The sequence below is a fragment of the Culex quinquefasciatus genome, chromosome 2 (genome assembly GCF_015732765.1).
Source record: "Culex quinquefasciatus strain JHB chromosome 2, VPISU_Cqui_1.0_pri_paternal, whole genome shotgun sequence".
Classification (NCBI taxonomy): Eukaryota; Metazoa; Arthropoda; class Insecta; order Diptera; family Culicidae; genus Culex; species Culex quinquefasciatus.
The window spans coordinates 137523388-137536086 of NC_051862.1; the positions used below are offsets into that span (position 1 = coordinate 137523388).

Consider the following 12699-nt stretch of genomic DNA (forward strand, 5'->3'; position numbering starts at 1 on the left):
GAAATCAATTTTTTGCGCGAAAACTCAACACGTAGCATTATGTGTGGGACAAACTTTAAATGCTTTTTTTCTCAGCTTGCTGTTTTTGCATATAGGACATTGGCCGTTTAGGGGTCATACTAAAGCTCAACAATCAAAACTAAGGCAACGAAACATTTTTTTTCGTAATTCAATTATCCAAAGTGAAATAAGAAGGAATAAAAAAAAGTTATAAGCTTCGAAATAGCTCAAAATTTTTAAAGTGTTCGTAATGATTAAATTATTTTGAATATTTTAATTTATTTAAATGTTTCAGGAATACATTTTAAATATTTTGATTGTTTTAATTAATTTAAGTTTTTCAAACAATCAAAGTATTCTAACTATTAAAACTATTTTAAGTTTTTTAAGAATGATGCATCTTCAACACATCGATGCTTCTGTGCCCTCTTGCGCTAACTAGCTAGGAACCGCAGAAAGCTTAAAACAAGAGAGCACAGAAGCGTCGATATGTCGACATAACATTAACCCTACATCTAAAGGAATAGTTAAAAACTAGCTGGACTAACAAAAAAACTAGCAAAAATAGCGGAAAAACAAGCTAAACCAGCCAAAAGGCTAGATAAGTAGAACAAATTTTTAAAACTGACTAGAATTTTCCAGCTGGTTATTTAGAAGATTCTACTAACTTTTTAAATAGATTTTCTAGATTAAAAACTGTCAAATTAACGATTTTTTAAAAGATTTGTAAACTAAAAAATATTTTCCGCAGATTGAGACAAAATACGTTTTACAAATTCAAAAAATGTATTTGAAAAACAAAAAAAGTAACATTTTTGATAATTTGACTTTTTTAATCGTCAGTATTGAGATAGCATTCGATTTTGCAGGGCAGTGATTGATCGAATGAAACACATTAAAACTTTGAGTAATGAAATGCCAAACATAAAAAAATATAATTTGTACAATTTCTTCCTTGTTTTGTATGCTTTGCCTAGTTGACCCAAAATAGGTCAATTGACAACAAGCCTTAAAAAAAATTTATAAATCGATAACTATTCATTTTTCAATAACATTTTTATGAGTCAAAAAATTATCAGTTCTTTTTCTCTGAGATTTAGTCTGAGTGCAAGCATATTTAAATTTCAAGAACTTTATGATCTTTCAAAATAAGTTGTTCTTGCTACAGGAAAATTGTGATTTTTTTTTCATTCATTCAAACTTAAATATTTTTAAAATATTTTTTCAAGTTTAAATGATATTTTTGTGAACTTTTACATTCTTTCAACCATGAGCAGCCTGCCCAAATTCGCATAAATGTCTCATATGCATTTTCGACACTTTTGAGTTATTGATGCAGATAGGTTCAAAATCGTTTGCTCTGTCAAAAAACCAAAAATAAAAAAAAATGTACTACATAGAATGCAGGAGGAAATCCAGTTTTTTTCGCGGAAACTTAACACGTAGCTTATGTGTGGGACAATCTTGCAATACGTTTTTCTCAGTTAGCAGTTTTTTCACGTTTCAGTATGTTTTTCGATGACTTTTGACATGAGCAGTTCTTAAAAAAGTTTAATGACAAATGTTTGAACACAAACTTATTTTAATGAATTTTGTATCCATTCAAAATAATTTATTTTTTTTTTCATTATTTTATTGTGAATTTTTTTTTGTTTCAATCATTAACAGTTCGTTAAATAGTTTCATTTTTTTTCAATTCAAACATGGTTTTTAAAATTTATTAGTTTTTCAATTTAAGCAGTGTTTGTAGAAAGATTTATTAGATCTAAGTCTGAATTCGGAATAATTTTAAATAATCCAAACTCGATTAGCCGAAAGCCTTGGCAAAATTTTACTTCGGATAATCCAAACTTCGGATAATCGAATCATACAAATATTTTTTTTTTCGTTGTCTTATTTTTGATTATCGAGCTTAAGCTTAAGAACTACCCAAAATGGCGGTGATGAAATATTGAATGAATCCTGAGTTTTTTTTTACAGGATCGATAAGCGATTGTCTTACGTATGTTTATGGGACCTTTAAAAAAAACTCTAGAAATGCAATTCAAATGATAGTTGGCCGGATGATTTTTTGCCAGGTTTACGAATTTGCAAACCAATTTGTCCAGGAAACGATTGAAAATGGGCCAAGGTGATGCCATTTCAAGAAACCCCCATCGTTTTGCAGTTAGTCTAACCAACAACACACGTATGCTTTGCCAATGAAAATCAACGGATTATTTCCTTCTCGCCGGTGATTCGATCTTTCCAAAGATTGCGACACAGTTATTAGAAACATCTGTTTCGCTTTGACGCGCGTGTACGACACAACGCTCCAAGCTGGTCAAAACTTGACACCCAGCAACGATTGATCTCGACCCAATCCCGACCGTTGAGTCGTTTGGACTTTTGCTTACTTTTAGCTACAGATGTAGCATACATTGCGAAACCTGCCTGCCAGTCTGTCTACGTCTGGAAATGGTGTCACTTCTGTGCGGAGAATACGGAATTAGCACTCCCGCGACTTACCTGGAGAAGGGAAAAAAGAGAGAAAAATGGCGGGATTAGTCAACGTGCGATATAACGGAATCAGAGACGAGCTGGTGAGAATTCTTAAATGGGTACAGCTTCAGTGGGTTAGTTAACCTTAAATTTTAACTATAAGTTTGCATATGTACAATATACAACAATTCTCAGACTAAAAACAAACTCTTCATGAAACAACGATGGTGGGAACTCTTCAACCATTAACCGCACTAATTGAAAATTCATATTTTGTGCGTAAAGTGACTTTCACTTCTCCAGCGTTAGCAATCATACAAATTATTATTCCATTACGGCCAAGCCACAAACCGCCACGAGAACGACCACGGCCAGATTGACGAATTTATTAAACCAATTAAATGTACGCTTTTACGGCGACCCATGCTTCATCCATTACCCCTTCCCAGAGCTTGGAACAACTAGTTGCCATTGACACTGCTGATGGCTGTTGGTTCCAGATTGCTTCAGTCCCGAAGTGAACATAAACCAAGTGTGAATGACGTCCAGTTGATTCCACAAAGCATAAGCAAAACATGTATGAAAATATGCTCTTCAACTGTTGAATGAGTCATGGGAGAATTGATCCAATTACGTTAAATTGGTTTGATTAATACAAGTGAAACGAAGAAAAAACATTGCATTTGCAACAAAGAAACCCCCCCTGTTCGTCCATCGATCCACTCGTTCCAACGCATAGGCCATACCGTCAAACACCAATGGAAGAAAAAAAAAAGTTACGAAGAAAAATCGATATCCCAATCACGACAAAGTCCGACAGCCCTGCCCTGTAATCAGTCCACCTGTCCTGGTCCTGACCTACAGACAGTGACAGTGGTTCGGACCAGTGCATTGAAGTGGATGCACTTTTTACCACGACTCTTACTTTCATACGTGGTTTGTGTGTGTGTGTTTGCTACTGATGCACAATAGACAAACATTGCGTTGCGTGCCGAGGATCATTAACTTCTTCAGGGGTACAGTACCCGATGTATGTGACCCGGTATGGGAAGAACTGGGTCAACAGGGAGTTGCTTGGGTGGTGGAATTGTTCAATTCGATTTATAGGCAAAAAATGTGCCCAATTTTATTGGGCTTATTAGTTATCGATTCCTTTAAATTGCAGGCAAAAAAAAAGTTTTAAGGCGCTCAAAAGCTCGAATTTTGCACAGTTTTCCAGTTTGGGAGCAAAGGGTAATTTTTATGATATCTCATGACAGTGATATCACATTATCAATGGATTATCGCAATGCAATTTATTGATATAAAAAAGAACAATCTGATAGTATTGTGCATCAAAAATTACTATATCCGATGATTATTTTTTATTAAATCCAATTAAGTCTCGTAATCTTATAACAGTGTTGCCATGTAAACATCATGTTTTAAAAGATCTTTCACATAAATACCTCTCGAACGTCTTAGTGTGTCTGTGTTTCAACCCAATAACCGACGGCCGGCAGCGGAATTTGTAAGAAAGTGTAATTTATATCTAAGGTTGATATGCTGCTACATCTTATCTCAGGCCTGGGTATTACGTGGTAACAGCCCTCGCACTGCTTCCAATTACCCATTTTAGAATGGAAATTAATCAGGTTTTATATTAAAACATACATAAACAAAAAGGTCTAGCAGTTATTCCATACAAATAAACAACAATAGCCCTTAAATCGTTACATAAATTCCTCTTATGTCTCAATATGTCATGGAAGTGTTGCCAGATCATCAAACTTTATGCTCAGCGTTATATCACCCAAATACCTTTCTTTTTTATTTTCATATAAATTAACAAAATCCATCCTTAACAACTAATCTCAATTTAAAAACAAAGTGTTGCCAGAATTCCATACTTTCATCTCAATCAAAATAGTAGTTTATGCAACAAGTTGCAAAAAGAGGATTTTTTCAGCACGAGTCGTACATTTATCCAACGAGGTTCACCGAGTTGAATAAATACGAAGAGTGCTGAAAAAATCAAGTTTTGCAACGAGTTCCATACAACATTTTTTGCAATTCCAAAAAACACACACTGAGTGAAATTTTAAGTCAAATTTTCATGTATTTTGTCAATAAATCGTTTAAATCAAAAAATGTTGAAAAGTGTTACTTTTCGAAACAAGTGCTGAAAAGTTCAACTTTTCAGCACCCATTTGAGTGCTGAAAAGTAGAACTTTTCAGCATTTATTTTGAAAAGTGTTGCTATTCGATTCTGTTCTTTTTGGTACAGAAAAGTAGGCTATTTCGTCGTTCAAGAATGACAGGAAAAGTGAGTAGTTTCACGACGGAATTGCAAAAAGTATTTTAAAAAACTGGGCGCACAATTTTTTCATATAGGGGAAGGTGGGGCAAGACGAGCATATGGGGCGAGAGGAACAATCGCTAGTACGGCCGTAATTTTTTATATTTTTAGTATAAGGAATTGTTACTAGCAATGCAATTAGTTGCACCACGCGACATAAGATTGAAATAAGTTTTTTTAAACCTTTGTTTTCTTATAATATTTAGAAAGTACCAAATGAGGATTAGGGTACGTTTAAAGGCTCATTTTATCAAAGTGACTTTTTTTCCTAGATTAGTAGTGTCCCTACCAATGATTTGCACCTATTATAAAGTATGTTTTATCATTGAGGATGCCTACTTCTGGAGTTTAGTACTTAAAAACTGATTTTTTTTTTTTAAATGTTCATACAAAATATAGCGATATTATAAAAATACCATTTATCTTCCAAACAATTTTTATTCGAAAAACGATTACGTAAAATATTATTATTTCATTCTAATCTGGCGTCTCAAATTGATAACAGTTATATTGTCAGAAAATTAACATGATATTTCATGTATTGTTCCTCTTTCCCCAACGGTTTGTTCGTCTTGCTGCACTTGTTGAGTAGAACGTACTGAAAATCAATAATTTTAAAATCTATTTTTTATCGTGAAAAACAGGATTTTTTAGAAACAAAATTTTGCAAGATTTAAAACAAATAGTTCACTCACAAGTACAATCTATTTGCAAAATAAAAAACAAAAATTAAATTTTTAAATAAAAATAAAATTAACAGATTTTCATGTAAATTGTCTAACAAAGATTAAACGCAGAAAAACAAAAAAAAAACAAGTTTTTTATTGTTTTAAGGATTTTGTTTGTCTTTGTTTTGAACAAGAAAAATTCATATCGTTTTGTTTTACTATTCATTTTTTTTTATTTTCCAAAAAATGCATCTTGATCTCACGCACATTGTCACCCAGGCCTGATAGGGGGAGAGGGGTAATATGCGCCCCGGGGCAAAATGTACCCCCTCTTTTTTTCTCGGTATTTGGAAGAATTGTCCGGGAAAAAATCATAGAAATTGGAAGCTTATTATTGTTAAACCATGCTGGAAAAATTTTAGCTTCGTAACATAAAATCAGCTTAAGTTATTTGCAAAACATTAAAATGTTGTGTTTGCATCTAATTTTCATTGAACTTTCATAATGATTTTTGGACAATATGAAAAGCATTTATTGATATTGTAAGTTTTTAGGCAGATAGTTTTTGCCATAATCTTCATTATTCTGTAGATAGATGAGTCCAAAAACATCAAAAAATGCATTTTTAATTAAATTTTCTACCAAAAGCGTAGTCGTGGCAAAATGCACCGCTGTGAAGCTCCTTTGTAAAAACAGCGGTGTCATCTAGTGGTGACTAGTGAAAACTGCTTTTACCCGGTTCATTTTGCCCCATGTTGTGGTGCGTTTTGCCCCGTTGTTGTAGTGCATTTTGCTCCAATGTTGTGGTTCATATTGCCCCGCATGGTTGTTTGAAATTAATCAGAAATGTTTTTAGAAATTTGATATTTTCGAAAATTTTTGGGGTTTTTAAAGATTTTTTTCACATGGATGGCGAAGAATAGTAGTCAGTTAAGGACATCGAACAAAATTCTTCCACAGTAATGCATTAAATGTTGAGTTTTCCCTTATGGGGTGCATATTACCCCCTCTCCCCCTAATTGCTTAATTCGTTTGTTATTGTTTTGAGTTTTTTCCCATTTCCAAAACAACACGCACCATGTCGTTCGCCCCCTAGTCACACATGTGAGCGAACCTTAATTCGGCTTAAACCATTCAACTCAATAAGTTCCCATCACGTGACAACCTGTCCAGTCCTGTCCTGTCCTGATACGAGCAACAACTAGACGTGACAACTTTGCAGTCGGTAATTAGGGAGAACATGACACGAGAGCCTCCCTCCCAAAAGGCAACAACAACACTAACAACTACAACAACACGCGGAAGTACAACTAACCAGCGACTAAATTCACGGTCAAAAAAATCGTTCGCATTTGACAGCCAGACTCAACACACTCAGTGTAGGGTTGTTTTAGATAAGTAATGGCTCGGTAGCAATTCGTCGAACGTTGGGGTTTCCCTGCTTTTGCGTTTCCTGGTGCAACAGCACCAGCGACCTAATCCGTTACTTCCACGATATTGGGTTACCCTGTGATGCACCTGCTGCCGGTTGCAAGTTCATGTTCACCGCGACGCACTCTGCCCTGATCGGCCTTGAACTTTACGTACAGACGTAGACACGGAGTTCGGAGGGAACTTGGTAGGCACATGTGTGCTACAAAAGATATGACTTTTGTAGAGCGAGCCGCACGTGTTCGCACACTTTTATGTGTGTTCTAAAAGTGAAAGGGAACCGCGCACGTTGACGCTGGGTTTATTTATGGCAAATCAGAGAGAACGTGTTTAGATTGTGCCGTTCTATTTCGAGACTTGGGAGTGTGATATAATGAAAGAGGTGGTGTGCTGATTTTTACGCTTAGTCGAGGTATAATATGAATCTCTGATAATTTGTCCTAAGCTTTGAACAAAGTTTTGACTTTTTTTTGGCTAAGTTTATTTATGAAGTCAAACATGTACATTTTATTTTGAACAATTTGATACGTGGGAGAGTGGGAAGTCCAAAAAAATCAAATGTTGACTAACATAATATTTGAACAAACCCTTAACTAAAGAATAAGTATAACAACCCCTGATAGAGAAATCAATGAAATTCATGACATACAGCGCCATCCCGTTTTGCAACACGACCTTCAACACATTTCCTCTCATCATAAATGTATCATATCAATGTAATATATTTACAATTTAACTGAGTTGTGTTTTACATCACACTAGTTTTGTTTTGCGTACACCCAAAACTGGCAGCGCTAGTCCGAGAGAATGATGATCTCGAGTCGAGAGAATAGTGGTACCATTCACGGACGCAGAGAACACAGCTCGAGATGGGCGATAGAACTATTCTCTCGAGGTTCATTTGCAAAAAAAGTTCATCCGTCAAACAAAAAAACCAAAAGTGTCGACAACGGGAATCGAACCAGAGACCTTTGACAAACCAATCCAATGACTTAGCTGCTTCGGCCACCACAGCTTGGTGACCAAGGAGAAGTCAGAAGTCGATGTATGACACTTGGAGATTTATTGATTCAACTAACGAATGAACTCATTTGTTATGATGGTGTGAGTTGGTACCATTATTCTATCGATTTTGGCACTGAGCCCTCAATAAATTTTGAGAGAACGATTATCTCGACTCTGAATTTTGGGTGTAGTGCGTCCCTCCCGGGAATTCCCGGGACTGGGAATGTCCGAAATTGATAAAAAAAAACAAAATTTGGTATGAAAATTCAGATTTGGCCGAGGAAATAGATAGTTAAATACTTAGTAAACGATAAGATTTTAAAGCATTAAAATTTGTATTCGGCGTTATATCAGCATAAATTTGGCTTATTAGGAAAAGTTGTTAAAATGTTAGTTAACAGATCCGCAAAGTGCTTAGCGCTTAAAATAATTTTTATTTAATTTTATTTATTTTAAAAAGACTCGGTATTATATGTACGTCAATTTATAATTGTTAACTTAAAAAATATCATATTTTATTATTTTTCATCAAACACCGCCATCCGGAGCAAATCAGGACAAAAGTAACGAGTTAAAACAGCTGTTTTGACAAATGTTTTGATTTTTTTTTTTTGATGATTTTGGTTGAACAGGAACATAACAAAACAATAAGTAGGGTAGAGTAGTCATCAATGAGTCACGGGGAACAATGCGACAATGGCTTTCACAAGTAGTAGTTTCAACCAATCAGGCTCATGTTTTGGGGAAAGGTGTGTCTACAGGATACACGTCTGCCATAATAGTGGCTTTGGTTATGGACGCTTTCTTCCTCAATAAACTTTTCAAAATCTATGTAATTCTTTCAAACCATGAATTGAAAGTAATTTTTGGCATATTTATTGAGTTTAACTAAATTTAACAAAAAATATATAGTTATTTGGTATAAATATATGGATTTTACAAAATTTTAATACTTTTCAGTATAACTTTTGTAATTAATGTTTTAAGTTGGTAAAATTGCTTTAAAATAATTAAGGCAAGTTACCTGCAACAAAACAATACAAAAACAAGAAGTTTTACTAGAAAGTTATTGATTTTCGTAGAGTGCCTAATTGTTCCCCAGCTTTCTCATTGTTCCTTCCAAGTGCGTCTACAATGAGACAGTTGAATAACTCGGGCTGTAGACGTAATAGCGTCATTCTCCGCCAACTCACACAGCAGTTCCCCGACCCCTCTTCGATTTGCGTAAAACTTTGCTCAAAGGGGTTTTTTTTGGTCCCTGATCACGAACCCGAGGTCCACTTTCGATATTTCGTGACGGTGGGGCGGTACGACCCCTTTCGTTTTTCTGGTTTTTTACTAAGACACGTTTTTCAGTGATTTGTAGCTCGCAACCGTGAAGAGATAGAAATTCGGTGTCAGTGGGACTTTTGTGTAAAATTAGACGCCCGATTTGATGGCGTACTCAAAATTCCGAAAAAACGTATTTTTCATAACAATGACCCCTTGGACGATTGTTGTGACTCGTGCATTTCGAGAATCAGATTTTTTTTTAATATGTTTCTGATGAGTGAGTGTATCCGGTTTGATTTTTTTTTATTTTCGAAAAATCCTCACATACAAGCAGTGCACAAGCCACAACAATCGTCCAATGGGTCTTTCTTATGCAAAATTAGCTGAACTTTCCGAAAAAATTACTTTCAAAAGCACACGATTGAGTTTTTGGGGTTAAAAATTCGAAAAACTGGCCAAAAATTGTCAAATCATAACTTTTTCAAAAAACTTTTTTGTAAAATTCTGATAACTCGTGAAAAATACTTGCAAACCCCTTATGTCTATGTATCAAAATTTTTGTTTTTGTCTGTTCTACAACTTTGTAGATTATTGTTACAGTCTAAAATGTAACCCTGCAAAGTTAGAAAAAACACGTAATTTTAAAATTAAAAATTGTGTTCTAAATGAAAAAATGACCCTTCTGGGTTATTTCAGATTCGAAAACAACATTAAATTTCCCGTTTTTCAGCGATTTTCAAACAATGTTTTAACTTATTTTGATGAAAAATACGTTTTTTTCGGAATTTTGAGTTCGCCATCAAATCGGGCGTCTAATTTTACACAAAAGTACTTTTGACACCAAATTTCTATCTCTTCACGATTGCGAGCTACAAATCACTGAAAAACGTGTCTTAGTTAAAAAAAACCAGAAAAATGAAAGGGGTCGTACCACCCCACCGTCACGAGATATCGAAAAATGGACCTCGGGTTCGTGATCAGGGACCAAAAAAAACCCCTTTGAGCAAAGTTTCACGAAAATCGAAGAGGGGTCGGGGCAACTTTTTCCGATTTCGTGTGAGTTCGTGGAGAGTTACCCAATCTCGATGTCATATTTTGGTCTATGTTAGAACACATTAAAAGAAAGTAAATGCAACAAAAAGCTCATTAAAATATACGCACGGAAAAAATACGAAAATCGTTGAATGTTTCAAACCAAAAGTGTCTCATTGATGACTACCGTACTAGGGCGTCCCAAAAAATGAAAATTTGTCAAATCTTTGGTGCTCACCCCTAGAATGATAGATAAGGATGTCAGGAACAATGTTTCCACACAACAAAATAATCCCAAAAATGCGCGCGGAGCTTAAATGAAAAAAGTGCATTTTTCGAGTATTTTTCAGAAATGCGCGTAACAATCATACTAAAGTCATTCAGATTTGGTCCCTTGGGCTTCAAGTTAAAGTGTAATGTCCCCTGAACAAATTGCTGTACAGACATGGTCCATAAAAACTTGTGTTTGGACATGGCAGGGCGTTTCAGGGAGATTTTTTTTTATTTTTTAGCTGAAAAATTTCTAAAATTGCCCCCCAAAACGAGCCAAAAAAATTTACAGTCAAAACTAATGCATTAAGCTTATAGGAAATTTCACGGCGATCATTTTGCTTTTTTTAGGCATTCAATTTATGTCCACGCAAAGCCGAGATATTTGCATTTTAGTGAACATAAAGAAGCGATTTTTCAAAATTCTTAGTACATAAGCGTTTTCAGTAAACATTGGCTACCATGATTACAAACGGGAAGGCATATATTTTGGATATTTTTTTAAGCTAGTTCAAAAACGACATTTGTTAGTAATATTTCATGAAAAAATAGAGATTTTATCAAAATGTGACGTAAACGACATATTTATAAGTACTACTCTGTGATCTCGATATCTGGAGTTTTTTTGAAAAGGTCCTTTAAACCAAATTTTCAATTTCAGGGGTATCCAAAAACACCCAAAAAGCAAAAAATGAAAATTTGGTTTATAGGACCTTTTCAAAAAAAAAAACTCCAAATATGAACAAATGAAGCTCTAATGGGTAACTATTTTTGAAAAAAAAAGTTTTTTTATAAATGAAACAAATGCTCATTGAAATGTACATACGAAAAAAAAAACACTTTCACAGCTTGGAGATATGAACTTTAATAAAATAAATTTTGATTTATGATTTTTTTGTCGTTTACGTCACATTGTGAGAAAATCTCAAGTTTTTTTTTCAAGAAAAATTGTTAACAAATATCGTTTTTGAGCAAGCAAAAAAAGAAAACCTAAATATATGCCTTCCCGTTTGTAATCATAGTAGCCAATATTTTATGCTAAAACGCTTAAATACTAAGAATTTTGAAAATTCGCCACTTTTTGTTCACTAAAATGCAAATATATCGGCTTTGCGTGAACATAAATTGAATGTTAAAAAAGCAAAATGATCGCCGTGAAATTTCCTATAAGCTTAATGCATTGGTTTTGACTGCAAAATTTTTTGGCTTGTTTTGGGGAGTGATTTTTGGATTTTTTTTAATTTGAATCACATTGCAATGCATTGGGTTAAAAATTGTGGTTCATTTTGAAATCCAAAGCATAACAATGAACAAAAAATCAATTTTTAATGAATTTTAAGCTATCTAAACATGTTGTCCTTGTTTAGATTGAACTGTAGATTATCAACAATTACTAGTATTGAGGTCATTCAATGATTTTAAGCTTGAAAAATATAACAAATATAATGAAAACATAGATTTTATAGGATTTTATTACTGTTTTAAAAAATTCCCAGGATTAAAAAAATATTTTTCCCGTTTCACGGTATATTCAAAACCCGGGAAAATTGGATGCCCTAGCTTTGCGGTAAAATCATTTTTGTAGGTTATGGGAAACCGGAGCAATTTGTAAAAATATTGCCAATCAAACTTTCCCATATCCAACTCGAACTTTAAAGTAACAAAAGCATTCCTAACTGTTCGCCACAAGAATTCCCCTGAACCCACAACAAAGACATTAGCCTGCTCAGCCGTGAAAGTGTATTTCATACCAGCAAAATCATTCTTCCGATCGATTATTATTCCCTGCAATGCCTCTCATAGATTCTATACCTGCAGACGTACCATATCGGACCCGGGTCTAATCCAACTCTCCACCGCGCTAGCAATGCGCTCGAAAATGTTCAATTTATCGCTTCATTACTCCATCCATCATTGTTGGCCAATGTTTAGGCGAAATGTACGGGGTTTGGGGTGGTACATGACATCGGTATTCCGCAGAACACGGTGGAAGCCAACAAGCTCCTCGGAAGCTCCGTACAAAATTACGTCATCAAGCTTGATATTGTGATTTTGTCGCGTGGGAGAATGGAGTACCTCAGCCTGGTCCTGCTGTCTAGCCAGAGGGGAAAGTCTAGCTCAACAACACAAGCATCGATGATTCATTTCGCTCGCGCGGGGTCATCAATCGCCGTGGACATTTCTCAACTCATCGAACACGTT

The 12699-nt window shown here is 34.8% G+C and overlaps 1 protein-coding gene across 6 annotated transcripts in view; it reads right to left on the reverse strand.

Annotated features, from left to right (window-relative positions):
- The window catches only part of LOC6037893 (probable phospholipid-transporting ATPase VD), a 147367-nt gene that overhangs the window by 40223 nt on the left and 94445 nt on the right, over nt 1-12699 (reverse strand). The window lies entirely within an intron of this gene.